The sequence below is a fragment of the Muscardinus avellanarius genome (assembly GCF_963383645.1).
Source record: "Muscardinus avellanarius genome assembly, chromosome: 1".
NCBI lineage: Eukaryota > Metazoa > Chordata > Mammalia > Rodentia > Gliridae > Muscardinus > Muscardinus avellanarius.
The window spans coordinates 197,743,317-197,757,073 of record NC_137786.1 but is presented as its reverse complement, the minus strand read 5'-3'; positions in this window follow the sequence as shown (position 1 = coordinate 197,757,073).

The following is a 13,757-nucleotide window of genomic DNA, read 5'->3' as shown; positions in this document are numbered from 1 at the left end:
TCCGTTTATTTGGGTGAGCCCCACTCACAATATGGACAACCATCTTCTTTCATCTGTTGTTTAAATTACATTCTTACTGAAAATATTCACAGCAATACTCCAAATACTGTTTACCAACTCTCTTGGCCTAGGTAAGTTGACACATAAAGATAACTATCACATATGATACATTAGTCAGGATTGTTCAGAGAAACAGAACCACATCTGATTTAATATCTAAAAATGATCATTTCACAGTTAGGAGATATCAGTCCTGTTCAGGACACTGACAGACTGAACTGCAGCAAAGATGGGTGGGGTGGAGACTTGAAGCCATTCTCAAAAATCTGTGATGTAGAATAGTGATTTTCATTATGATGTTTAAAAAGTTATTTGTTGAAGTTAATTTGGGGAAACAGAATATAAAATATATTAGTTTAAGTATTTAAAATACTTGAAGCCACAACAACTAATATTAACATTTCAAATAATCTCTATTTAACATATATTTTTTGAAAACTAAAATATATTCTTGTAAATATAAACAAATTTCTTAAACTTTATTATACACCTTTATCACAATATTACATTCATAATAAACTATAAAAATAATGCATATGGTAGAAGGCATGATGTACTGTGCACTTATTAAGCTATGATCTTTTTTGAGAAGGGGATACTAGAGATTGAACCTAGCAGCATTCTACTTCTGAGAAACACCCCTAGCCCTATTTTATTTTATTTTTATTTTGAAACAAAATCTTACTAATTTTTGGTCCTCATAAAATTTCTGAGGCTGGCCTTGAACTTGGGATATTCCTGTGTTAGCCTTTCAAGTAAAGGGATTATTACGCCCAGCTTAAGCTATTATCTTTTACCCCTACCTCTACTCTTCTACATTCTTTGCAAAGCCATGGCTGACATTATGCATAGTAAAAACTAAAAATTTAGTAAACTGGATTCCTAGTAGATTAGCCAATAAGGAACATTGGAGGGAAAAGAGAAGGCAGTTGATTTGGGGAGGGTTTTGCTCATTCTAATTTTCCTCCTATAAGTGACACCCAAGCAATAACACCTCAGTCTGCAGTAACAAATACCTTCAGCAGCAGTTTCCAGTTTCTAAAACATTTCCACACTCCCAGAATTGGTTTAATTATTCTTCTTTCATACCAACACACGCCAGATAATGTCCTCTGGTGAGAAGCTCCACCACTCTTCACCATCCAACTTCTTGTGATACTGTGAAGCCAGCCTAGCTTGTCACTGCTCCTCACTGAGGTGGTCTGGTTCCTAGCATATGGGGCTCTTCCTCCAAATATCCATATTCTGATTATATCAGCATCTTGTAGAAGAGAATAGGTTTACTTTTTGAAGCCCTAGTATGTATTCTTATTACTAACAGTTGTAAAAGTAACAGAGTAACAGAGCAGTAGATTCCATATCAGTATAGATTAGGAGGTTCCAATAAACAGAGAAATCAAAATATTCAATGGGCTAGAAAGAATTTCCTACTTGTTGATTTAATGGAAAAGAAACTGTAATGCCTCTAAGTTAAATTAGCCCTGAGAGGATCTCAAATTCCTGGTGGAAGACTTGGATAGATAATATATTAAGATCCTTTCCATTTGGATGGGCTTATAGTGTGAACTACAGTAAAATATAGCTGCAACTAATCAAATTGGGTAAATGCTAGCTAACAAGTACTATATCCAATTGATTGGTTATAATATTTCTAGTATTTTTAACAATACTATCTTGTTAAACTTTAACATTGCCATGTTACAGATGTAGAACGTCATCACGACTCGCAAAAGATAACTAATTGGTCAGAGTCACTAGAGTTTTCAAGTTGTTAAGGCAGAATTTGAACTTTGGTGGGTTCCATTTCAGGAGACTGAGTGAGTTTGAGACATGTGACTCTGGAATATTATTTTGTGTCTCCCATTGCCAAATTTCAACTAATCATTATTTTATTTCATCTTTAGTCTTCTAATTTTTATTTTTGTACAAAATAAGGGAGGAAGAAAGGAGAGGAGAAGTGCTAAATTAAATGTGTTGATAACATAATAGTGGTCACCTGCTCGTGAAACTCATGACGCTGATTCAAACTCTGCCTTTCCGACATGTTGCTATCTGTCAGGAATGTTTTCTTTAGCTAGAGGCAAACTCTGGCCACTCAACTGAGAAGACTTCCTGGGATCCTTTCCAGAGAACACTAGAGGTTGAAGCTACTGAATGTCTGTGCTACATGGATCATTATTGAAGGTTAATGCACTGTTTTACCTTTTGTTGTTGTTAATTTTGTCTAAATTTCTTTGTGTAAAAGAATTTTATTCATAGAGTCTATCGAGCTATGTAATAGTGAGTCTAGATTTTTGTTTTTACCAAGTCCTTTGTCTCATAAAGTCAAGGGCTACAGAATAAAAGGCAAAATATGGAAGTTTATCTTATTTATTTATTTACTATGATACAGGGGAGTTCTACCACTAAGTGATACTCCCAACCTGTTTTTGTGTGTGTGTGTGTGTGTGTGTGTGTGTTTGTGGGTATTTGTGTGTGTGTGTGGTTTTTCTTTTTTACTTTTTTGTTTTGAAATGGGGTCTCATAAGTTGCTGGGAGTCTGTGTTAGTTGCTTTGGCTAGTCTAGAACCTGCAATCCTCCTGTCTCAGCTTCCCAAGTACTGGGATACAGGTCTTTTCCACCATGCCTGTCCCAGAAGTTTATTTTAGGCCAATGAAAAATAAGGAATAGAGAGACAAAAGGCTTCTTCCAATTTGTTCCCTTGTGATTGGTCAGATTTGGATCCTGGAATCTAATGTTCATGCTGCAATTTCTCTCCTAATTTGAATATTTCTTAGAATCACTTCATGATTGGCCAATTTTCTCTCTCTTCTGTCTTCCTTCTTTTGATATTTTCCCTACTACTCTTGGGATTTGTTTACACCAATTGCCCTTCAAAGGGGCTGAAGGTTAATGTCCCTGCCTGGTCATTGCTGTATACTTTTTTTTTTAATCTAAGGATGGAACCCAGGGGCATTTTACCTCCAAAAGACACCCCCAGCCCTATTTTTTATTCTTTATTTATATTATTAACCTTTAATGTTTCTGTTCTTTTTAAAGATGGTTTCTTTTAATCCTCCTGTTCTTAGGTCATCTACCCTCAACTGCCTACACATTTCTAACTCCTGAAATAATGTGATGTATGTGTTCAGGGGCAAGGTTATAGAGTTTTTCTAAGCCTTGTTCCCAGAAAGGAAAGTTTTATGAAGGGAAGCACAACAAGAGTTTTGTGCATGTATGTTTTTATCACTCTGGACCTCATTATAATATATAATTACAATGTACCAATTTTAAAGTTATATACTTGGGCAACATTATTAAATTTTTTTCTAAATATGTCATCCAGTAACACTATTCAAAAGTCATATGGTTAAAAAATGTCCATTAAAGTCAGGTGTGGTGGCACAAGCCTGTATTCCCAGTGCTCAGGAGGCTGAGACAGGAGAATAGCAGGTTCAAGGGCAGCCTCTAAAAGTAGTGAGACTTTCATTAACTTAGCAAGGCCCTGTTTCAAAATAAAGATAAAATAGAGTTGGAGTATATCTTAGAGGTATAATACCCCTGGGTTAAATCCCGAATGCCACACACATATACAGACACACACAAAAATAAGTCCATTGGATTTAGCAGAAAGATCACTAATGACCATTTTGAGATCAGTAAACAATGAAGTTATGTGGCTTATAGCAGGTTGCAGTGTTCAGTATTATACTGAATGTACATAAGAGACAGGAGGAACTGATAGCAATCATGAACTTTTAATACAGAAGATGGAAGGGAAGATGAGTTAGAATTATTGTTGTTCAAAATGGTTTCCTCTAGTAAAGAAGAATAAACTGAGGCATAGGCTATTTAAATGTTTAAAGAGGCAATAAAAAGAAGCTAACTAGGAGAGGGAACAACCTGGTTACTAAGCTCTCTGAAGAGTCTTCTAGGAGGGAAATGACATGGGTAAAGAAATGAACAGACCCTATTTGATGCAGGATGAGAAACACTAATGTCTTCTGTATTGATGGGACTGCAAACAGAGATTATGGAGACAAATAGAAGTATGCAGAAAGGGATGGAGTTATCTCCAGTCTGAGCTTCTTTTTAAAAGCAATTGGCAGCACAGTACTGTGGTTAAGAGCACATGGTCTGGAGATGGTTTCTGGATTTAAATCCTAGCACACCTTCCTACTAATTGTATACTTTGGGGCAAGTTATTAAAGATGCTGTGTCTGGTTTCCTGGAGGATAATAATCATATGCTTTACTCCTTTGGATTGTCTAAGGAATTGATTAGTTAATATATATAATTTTATCTAACAGGGCTGAGCAAAATAAACTCTATTTGTGTAGCTCATTATCAGTATGGAAGAGACTTCTGTTTCTGCTACAAATGACAGAGCTGCTGGGTTCAGAGTTTTTAATAATAGGAAAAGCAATCTGAGGGGAATAGTGAAGAGCACAAAATGGAAAGAGCTAATACAACACAAAAAGAGTGTTAAACTGGGCATGGTGGCACATGCCTGTAATCCTAGTAATTGAGAGGCTGAGACAGGAGGTTTGCAGGTTGGAGACCACCCTCAGCAACATAGCAAGACTCAGCAGCCTAGTGCAACCCAGTTTAAAATAGTAAAATAAAATAAGGCTGGGAGTATATATAATAGCTCAGAGGTAAAATGCCCCTGGGTTCAACCTTTAATACCACCACAAAAAAACTGTTGGAGATTATGAATATATATTGCAGCCATCTTCCAGTTCTCATCCTTACCGGCTCCAACCTTTAGCCTGGTACTGACAGACAAGAAGAAGGGAGACAGTTGGGTTGACTCATCTAGAATCCATGAGGGAAGACAAAGAGTTGATAAAAATGAGAACACCCATAACCAAGAGGCAGGAATGATAAACCTTGAAGTCTTGATAAATCTTGAAGCAGGTTATGCTAAGAAGTGAAGGGTGTTCCATAGAGAATAGTGGGGTGCTATCTAGAAAAGGTGCAATGTTGATGTGACGTCATTTTTTGTTCGTTTGTTTTTGGGTTTTTTTTTTTTTTGGTTTTTTTTAGCAAGAGGGATAGGATAGAGGGAATTACAGCAACCTGACATTCATAATTCTAAGACACTCTGTGGACAACACAGGTCTTTGCCTTCCAGGCTTTGGGACAAAGGGAAAGGGTGTGGCTCAAGCAGAGATAATAACAAGATTGTGATGGAACTGGGCGGGGCGGGGCTTGAAGCCCAGGAGCCAGCCCAAGTGGAACCTCATCTCTCCATAGGCGCCGGAGCGCCCCGGGGCTCCGAAGCATGTGCCTGCGCTTTAGGGACAGCGAGGCTGTCCAAGTCTCCTCTGTGAGTCTTCCCAGGGCCCTCAACACCTCAGGCTGCCCTGCCCTGAGCTGAAGCTCTAGCCCAAGTCCACCCAAGCTTCCAGCCCTGTCGGGGGTGGACTGATTGGAGCTGGACGTTAGGAAATCTTGGGTGGGGTACACTGGAGATCCTGAGCTCCAGGTCCTACTTCGTATGAGGAAGCACACCACCCAGGTGCTGCCAGGGGCCCAACGTGGTCAATGTACTGTTGGCTGGCCCACTGGCCTGCCCTAAGGAGCTGGTGGGAATTACAGAAATGGGGACAGAATAAAGTATCATGTTGAGATGCAGAGAAGATTACTTTTGGAACTTCAGGTTAAAAAACTGAATCCAAATTGGTATTTAAGGGACAATTCAGAAACTAGGGCAGGGTGGGAACGCAGGAACTAACAGCTAGCTCCAGGTACAGCACCGCCTCACTGCCCAGCTCCTCCAGGTTTTAGAAGCCAGATTAAAGACAAGACCCCTTGGGAAAAGGAGGATAGCACTCCTGCACACATACTAGAAGAAATGTAAATTTATTTCAAAAAAGAATCTGCATCATTTTCCTCTAGAATAAATCTCATCCCTCTACCTATCCTCTGCAACATCCATAGCTGGTCCTTTTTTCTTGCAATACCTCTGACCTCCATGCTCAGATTTCTGCCTTAGATTGTTCTTATTGTTGTCCTGCCTCTTGCAGTTGAGATAATATTAATACAGGACATAACCCAAACACAGTGGCTCAGGCTTCCTGTTATAATGTCGGATTCCTTGGCTTTCTCACGACTTTTATGTGTTTACATCTGTAATTTTACATTATGTAGGAAGGACCAAGACTGCAACACCCTTCAGTGGTCACTGAAAGGCAGGTAATGTTTATAGGAACTAACTCTATATGTTGCAATATTGTATATTTAACTTATTTATGTGTGGTGATCCTTAAAATTATAGGATTAATTAGACACTTGGGCAATATCTTTTGGGGGACTCTGTAGTCTTCTGACTATAATTGGAATGTATCTTAACTAGGGTAAAATACTGACTTGCATTGTCATTTTTTTAATTTATTTTTATTGGTGCATTGTAATCATACATCACATTGGAATTTAAGACTTGAGAGGATATACAAGCACACAACATCCAATTAGCCCTCATCCAGCCCCCATCCCATTCCCTCCCCCTCCCTCGATCCCATGCTTGTTTGGTGATTAACTTTGATACATGTGTTTATGTACCTCCTCTTTTTAAAGAGGCTCCATCCTCCCCTATTCCATACCCTCTGATTGGTCACCTTAATTGCTTCACTATAGGACCCTTTCTATAGCTCAACCACTTCCTGTTGCCCATTTCCTCCTAGTTATTGCTGATTAGGGGAAACATCTGCTTTTAATTTTCTGCGATATTTCTCTGTGCATGCCGCATTGCAAATACCTATCCCACTCTTGACGGCCCCAGTTGTAGCCTGGCTACCCAGTGGACTGGTCCAAACCTCGCTGGCTCAAGCAGCGGCCTTGCCTCATGGGAGGCCCCAGTTCTGGCCTCGCTGGCCCCGACACCGGCCTAACCCCTCAGCTGGCTCCGATCCCGGCTGTGAGGCAAGGCCGGTGCTGGGGCCTCCGAGGCCGGGATCAGAGCCTGCTGAGGGGTTAGGCCGGTGCCGGGGCTACTGGCCGGCATCGGAGCCTTCCGTGAGGCAAGGCTGCTACTGAGGCCTCCGAGGCCGGGATCGGAGCCTGACGAGGGGTTAGGCTGATGCCGGGGCCATCAGCTAACATCGGAGCCTGCCGTGAGGAAGGCATTGTCATTTTTAATATAACATTATGAGTATACATACATATAGATATGACATATCTATTTCACAAAATAGAATAAAACAATATACCTCCAACTTGAGACTAAAATGTTTTAAGTATCTTTGAATATATCTAGGGACAGCCTCTCTAGTTTATCAACAGGCATCTCTCTTAGAGCTAACCACTACCATTAATTTTATTTTGTTTGTATTTATATGTGTATTTTGTGGTATTGGGTATTAAACCCAGGGGAGTTTTATCTCTGAGCTGTACTCCCAACCCTTTTATTACTGATTTTCTATTTTGAAACAGGACCTCACTAAGTTCCTGAGAACCTCCCTAAATTGTTAAGGCTGGCCTCAAACCTGTGATTCTCCCACCTCAGCCTCCCAAGTATGAGGATTGCATGTGTGTGCCACCATGACCAGCTTAAATTTTATTTATATATTTACTTACTTACTTAACTTACTTAGAGCACTGGGGATTTTTTTTTTTTTTTTTTTTTTTTTTTTTTTTTGCGGGTCTGGGGATGGAACCCAGGGGCATTCGACCTCCGAGCTACACCTCCCTGCCCTATTTTTTAGTCTTTATTTTGAAACCAGGTCTCACTGAGTTGCAGAGGGCCTCACTAAGTAGCTGAGGCTGTCTGTGAACCACAATCCTCCAGGTCTCAGCCTCCCGATTGCTGGGATTACAAGCGTGTGCCACCACGCCTGGCAAACCCAGGGCATTCTATCTCTGGACATTACACCTCTATCTATTTTTATTTTTATTTTGAAACAGGGTCTTATTAGGTTGTTGAGACATTCCCCTAAGTTTTTGAGGTTGGCTTCAAACCTGTACTCATTCCTGTCTCAGTTTCCCAAGCACTAGGATTACAGGTGTACATCACCACATCCAGCTTTAATTTTTATTTCTATCAGTCTCATTCTTTTAATGGTTTGCCACACGTGTGCCACTTTGTTCATTTTTTCTTGGCTTTAAATTTTGCAAACACAAGATTATAAAATGTTAAACCGTATGGCTGTCTTTATTCTCAACACTGTTTCCTGAGATTATAGATATTGCTGTGCATAGCCATAGTTTCTTCCACTGCTGCTTATTATTTCATTGAGGAAATCATTGCAGTCCCTTAATTCTTTCTATTGTATATGGACTTGGGGTTTTTTCTACACTTTCCTCTAATAAACAGTACAACTGTTAACTACTATAATAAACAGTAATACTGTTTGTTATAGAAAATTAATATAATAATTATACTTTATAATTATTACATTAATTATATTTTATAACTATTACATTATAAAACACCAACAAACAACAACAAAACACCAACAAACAAGTGGGATGGCACTTATTATATTATAAATAATTATTTATTATTACATTACAAAATTATTACATTAAAATACATTATTACATTATAAAATTATATTTTATAATTATTACATTAATTATATATTATACTGTATATTAATTATATTAACTAGCATAGTCTTTGAATACAAAAGTTATCATTTTCCATATTCTCTCTTCTCCAACACTGTGATTTTTTCATTATTTTCAAAGCATTCCAGTTTATTGTCCTTAGTCTCTGCTATTTACAGATATCATACAATGGTAGCATATAAAGCTGTGTGTGAAATGTAACATTTAAGAACTATGAAGAATGGGAAGTATTCTTCATACTTTAGGAAGTATGAAGTACGGATTTTCTTGATTTTATGAAGTAAATCTCTGTGATATTTTAATGAACGTTACATTGAAAATAAAATTAAGTAAATATATCTGTGAATGTAGATTTATAGAAATGTGAACAGTAGTGAGATGGGAGTCCATAGTCTCCTTCGAAAACTCTGCTGATGCTCCAATGTGTTTCTCTTCACTTATGAACCACACGTTTGAAAGAAAGAGTGATTTCTACTTCTGTTAGCTATATAAACCACTCGTTCTATTTCCCCACACCCTCACCAGCATTTGTGACTTGACTTCTTTATGCTTGCCACTCTGATTGGGGTTAGGTGGAATCTCAGTGTAGTGTTGATTTGCAGCTCTCTGGTGGCTAATGGTATTGAACATTTTTTCATGAATCTATTGGCCATTTGTATCTCTTCTTTTGTGAAGTGTCTATTCAATTCAGTTGCCCATTTCTTGACTGGGTTGTTTGTTTTGCTAGTGTAGAGTCTTTTGAGCTCTTTGTATATTCTGGATATTAGCCCGCTATCAGAGTGGTAGCTGGTCAAGATTTTCTCCCTTTCTGTAGGCTTCCTCTTTAGGTTTGTGCTGGTTTCCTTCGATGAGCAGAAACTTTTTAGTTTGATGCCATCCCACTTGTTTATTGGTGGGATTGCAAACTAGTTCAACCAAGCACAGAAAAAGAAGGGTCATATGTTTTCTTTAATATGCACAAGCCAGGGACTATTACGGATACCAGAGGGACTCCAGATAATGGAGGGGAAGCCTCAGCATAGCCAGAAAGGAGGAGTAGGAGAGGAAAAAGGCTGAGGCTGATTAATGGAGGAGCTACATTCAAATATGTGTATACATGTGAATATAACATAGCTAACCTGAACACTCAGTATTAAGAGGGAGGGAAAAGTGGGAAGCAGGGAAGAGAAGAGCACCAAGTATTGAATGAATATATTCCATTGTCAATGGGACCCACATTATGATGTGAGACTATAGTGCATCAATAAAATGAAATTTAAAAAATAAATAAATTACATGTTCAGATTATTCTTCTCATTTTTAATGGAAAAGACCAAAAATATGATTGGTAGGTTACATTTATATGTCATAAAAGTGTGATTTTTTTTTCTTTACATTTTACTAAAGTCTGCAGATAAACGTATCCGGAATATGCAAAACCTAAAGAAAGAGAAGAAGAAATTAAGTAAACGGTTTGCAAGGCCTTCTCCTATTCCAGAACCAGGACTTCTGGTAAGCAGAGAGCTGTTGATAAATTTAACAGATCCTTAGGTACTGCCGATGTTCTCTTTCTCTTTTTTTTTTTTTTTTTTTTTGGTGGTACTGAGGTTCCTGGAAACCCTTCTACCTCCGGGCTACACTCCCAGACCTATTTTTTAAATATCTTTTTATTTGGAAACAGGATCTCCTAAACCAGCAAGGCTGACTTCTTCGAACCTGTGCGATCCTCCTGTCTCTGCCTCCCAAGAGCGGGGATTACAAGTGTGCGCCACCGCGCCCGGCTGCTGTTCTCCTTTTATTTATTTATTTTTTTAAATTTTTTATGGGTGCATTATATTCATACATCATATTGAGGTAAAAAAAAACTTGTGTGTACATACATGTACACATCACTGATTCAACCCCTACCCAATTCCCACCCCATTCCCTCTCCATCCCTCCTTCCCTTGCTTGGCTTAGTGGTTGACTTCGATATGTTTAAGTACATTGTGTGTTTTAGAAATTTTCCTCTTTCCCCCTCCTTTCTCCTCCTTTAGGTTGTCTTGCTTGCTCCTCTATAGGATTTCCTTTTTCATCTAGAGTTCCTCCTATGACCCATTTCCTTTTAATTCATGCAACATTCACTCTAAATTATACTTTTTCTATTTCATTTGAGTAATTTTGATCTGGAAAGGTACTTAATAAATACTCCTATAATCAAGTTCTAATTATTTGTATATCCTTTTTTTTTTTTTGGAGGTAATGGGACTTAATGATTTTTTTATTGCTGTGTTAGAAATGGAACCCAGGGGCATTCTACCTCTGAGCTACATCCCCAGCCCTATTTTGTATTCTTTATTTTGAAAAAAGGTCTCACTAAGTTTCAGAAGGCCTCACTAAGTAGCTGAGGCTGTCCGCAAACCGCGATCCTCCAGTCTCAGCCTCCCAAATGCTGGGATTACAAGCATGCGCCACCACAACCAGCTTAAATTATATTTCTTATAGTACGACAGCCCTTCTGTTTGAAAGTCTTCAGATATTAGAGGGTGTTTATTACTTTTCTTTGGGTTAAAAACCCAGTTTTCTCAACTATTCATCCTTCATCCTACTAGTGAGCTTTATTCAGGAATTTTCTGGGATCATGCTTATACTTGGGATAGAACTATTCAGTCATTTGATCAGGTTCACTGAAGTATAACTGATAAATAATAAGCTACATGGTCTATACTATTTTATGTCTTGACCTGTGTAAATTAAGAAACCACAAAGAAGATAGCTAGCATAACCGTCACCCTCAAAAATGCTCTAGGCCGGGCACGGTGGCACATGCTTGTAATCCTGGTGGTTGGAGGCAGAGACAGCAGGATGGCGCAGGTTCGAAGCCAGCCGCGCTGGCCTAAGAGACCCTGTTTCCAAATAAAAATATAAAAATAGGTCTGGGAGGGTAGCCCGGAGGTAGAAGGGTTTCCAGGAACCCCAGTACTACCACCCCCCCCAAAAAATGCTCTGTGTCCTCTTTTATAAGTTTATAGACTTTCTAGAGCAGTTTTAGGTGTACAGAAAACCTGAACAGAGAGTTTCCATATACTTCCTCTCTTCCTCCCACAAGTTTTCCTACTATTGAAGTCTTGTTTTGCTGTTATAGGTTTGTTACAAGTGACGAACTATCATTGCCATTAACTAAAGCCCATAGTTTACATTAGGGTCCACTCTATATTGTTCTATTCTGTGTGTTTTGACAAATGCATGTGATGTCTCTCACCCACCATTGTGGTGTCACACACACTAGTTTCACTGCCCTGGGAATCTTCTCTAAAACCACCTATTCATTCAGATCCTCTTTCCTCTCCCTCAAACCCCTGGCAACCACTGATTGCTTTACTTTCTCTATAGTTTTGTATTTTTCCAAATACTCATAGAGTAGAAACCATACAATATGGAGCCTTTCCTGATTGGCTCCTTTCATGTAAAAATGTGCATTTAGTGTTTTTCATGTCCTTCTTGGCTTGATGACCCAGTTATTTTAGCATGAAAAAATCATTTTGTTTTATGGACATACCATTTCACTTATCCACGTAGGCACTTAGGGATCTTTAGGTTGCTTTTAGTTTTCGATAATCCTCAATGAAATTGCTACAAATATTTATGTTCAGGTTTTTGATTGGTTGTGAGTTTTCAAATCATTTAGATATACACATAGGATTAATTTTGCTGGATCACATTGTAGAACTATATTTAGATTTGTAAGAAAATAATGAAATATATTACAAAGAAAGTGTATCATTTTTGCCTTATTTCCAGCAATACATTTGAGTTTCATTTGCTCCTATTATCATCATTTGATGTCATCAGTATTTTGTATTTTAGCCATTCTCATTAGTATATAGTGGTATATATCATTGTTTTAATTTTCAGTTCCCTGATAGCATGTGATACTGATCACCTTTTTTATATACTTATCGTCTATGTGTATAAGTTCTTTGGTGAGGTACATATTCACATGTATTGTGATTTCTTTTTTCTTTTTCTTTTTTTTTTTTTTTTTGGTGTTTGAGTATATTGTGTATGGTACTGAAAATTATAGCCAGAGCTATATGTCCAGCCCTATTGGCCTCACTAAGTTGGTGAGGCTAGCTGGAAACCTTCTATCCTCCTGTCTCAACCTCCCAAGTACTGGGATTACAAGCATGCACACCACCATGCCCAGCTAGTACCAAAATTTTTTAAACTAACATAAGTGATTACTCCAGATATCTCTATCAACATTGGTCTCGAAGCGGTAATGATCATAATTTTATGTTCATTTTTTATTTGTACCAGAAGTGAAACCACACAGAATAGAAAATTTTACTGTACTTATTCTTTTACCTTTCTTTCTCTTATACCTTTTGCAAATCATTTGCTTATAAGCACTATCAATAGTCAACTTAAATGAATGAAGAAGAAATTAAGGCCTATTTTCGTATAAATAACAAAAAAGACCTGTGCCCAGTAGAACACAGGATGGATGTTATGCCTAGAATTTCCAGGTATAAAAAGAAGTTTGAAAAAAGGTTCTTAAATGTACATAAGGTACATTTACAAACATATCAATGTCAATCACTAAGCCAAACATGAGAAGGAGAGAGTGGGGAGGGAATGGGGTGGGAATTGGGGAAGGGCTAAATGAGTGATGTGTACATATATGCCTCTACCAACTTGTACTCCATTAAGATGTATGACTACAATGCACCAATAAAATAATTTTTTAAATACCAAAAAAGAAAGAAAAATAATATTTGGTATATTTCCAAGAAGGAAACATCTCATTAAAAACAAAAAAATTCTAAAAAACTGTGTCTGTTTGTCTACACATAAAAATGTTTTCTAAGTACATATATTTGTGGCTATTAAAATTGTGCTGAAATATTATTTTTAAGATTAAAGGCCTTTAAAACTTGATTTACATAATCTTTTCACTTTTATTTAATGATTTATCCATGTTGCTCCTTTCATTTTAAATAATTTCAAGACTTAAATACTTCTAACAGATGTCTAGAATATGCTTTCATGGTCAATCACAAAACATGACACTTTGAAAAGAAAATTTCTATTTTTAGCCATTTTACAACCATTATGTTCACAATTTAATTTGATCTTTTCCTGAACAGATATATTGGGTTTTAGAAATTCTCCTAGTTGGAAG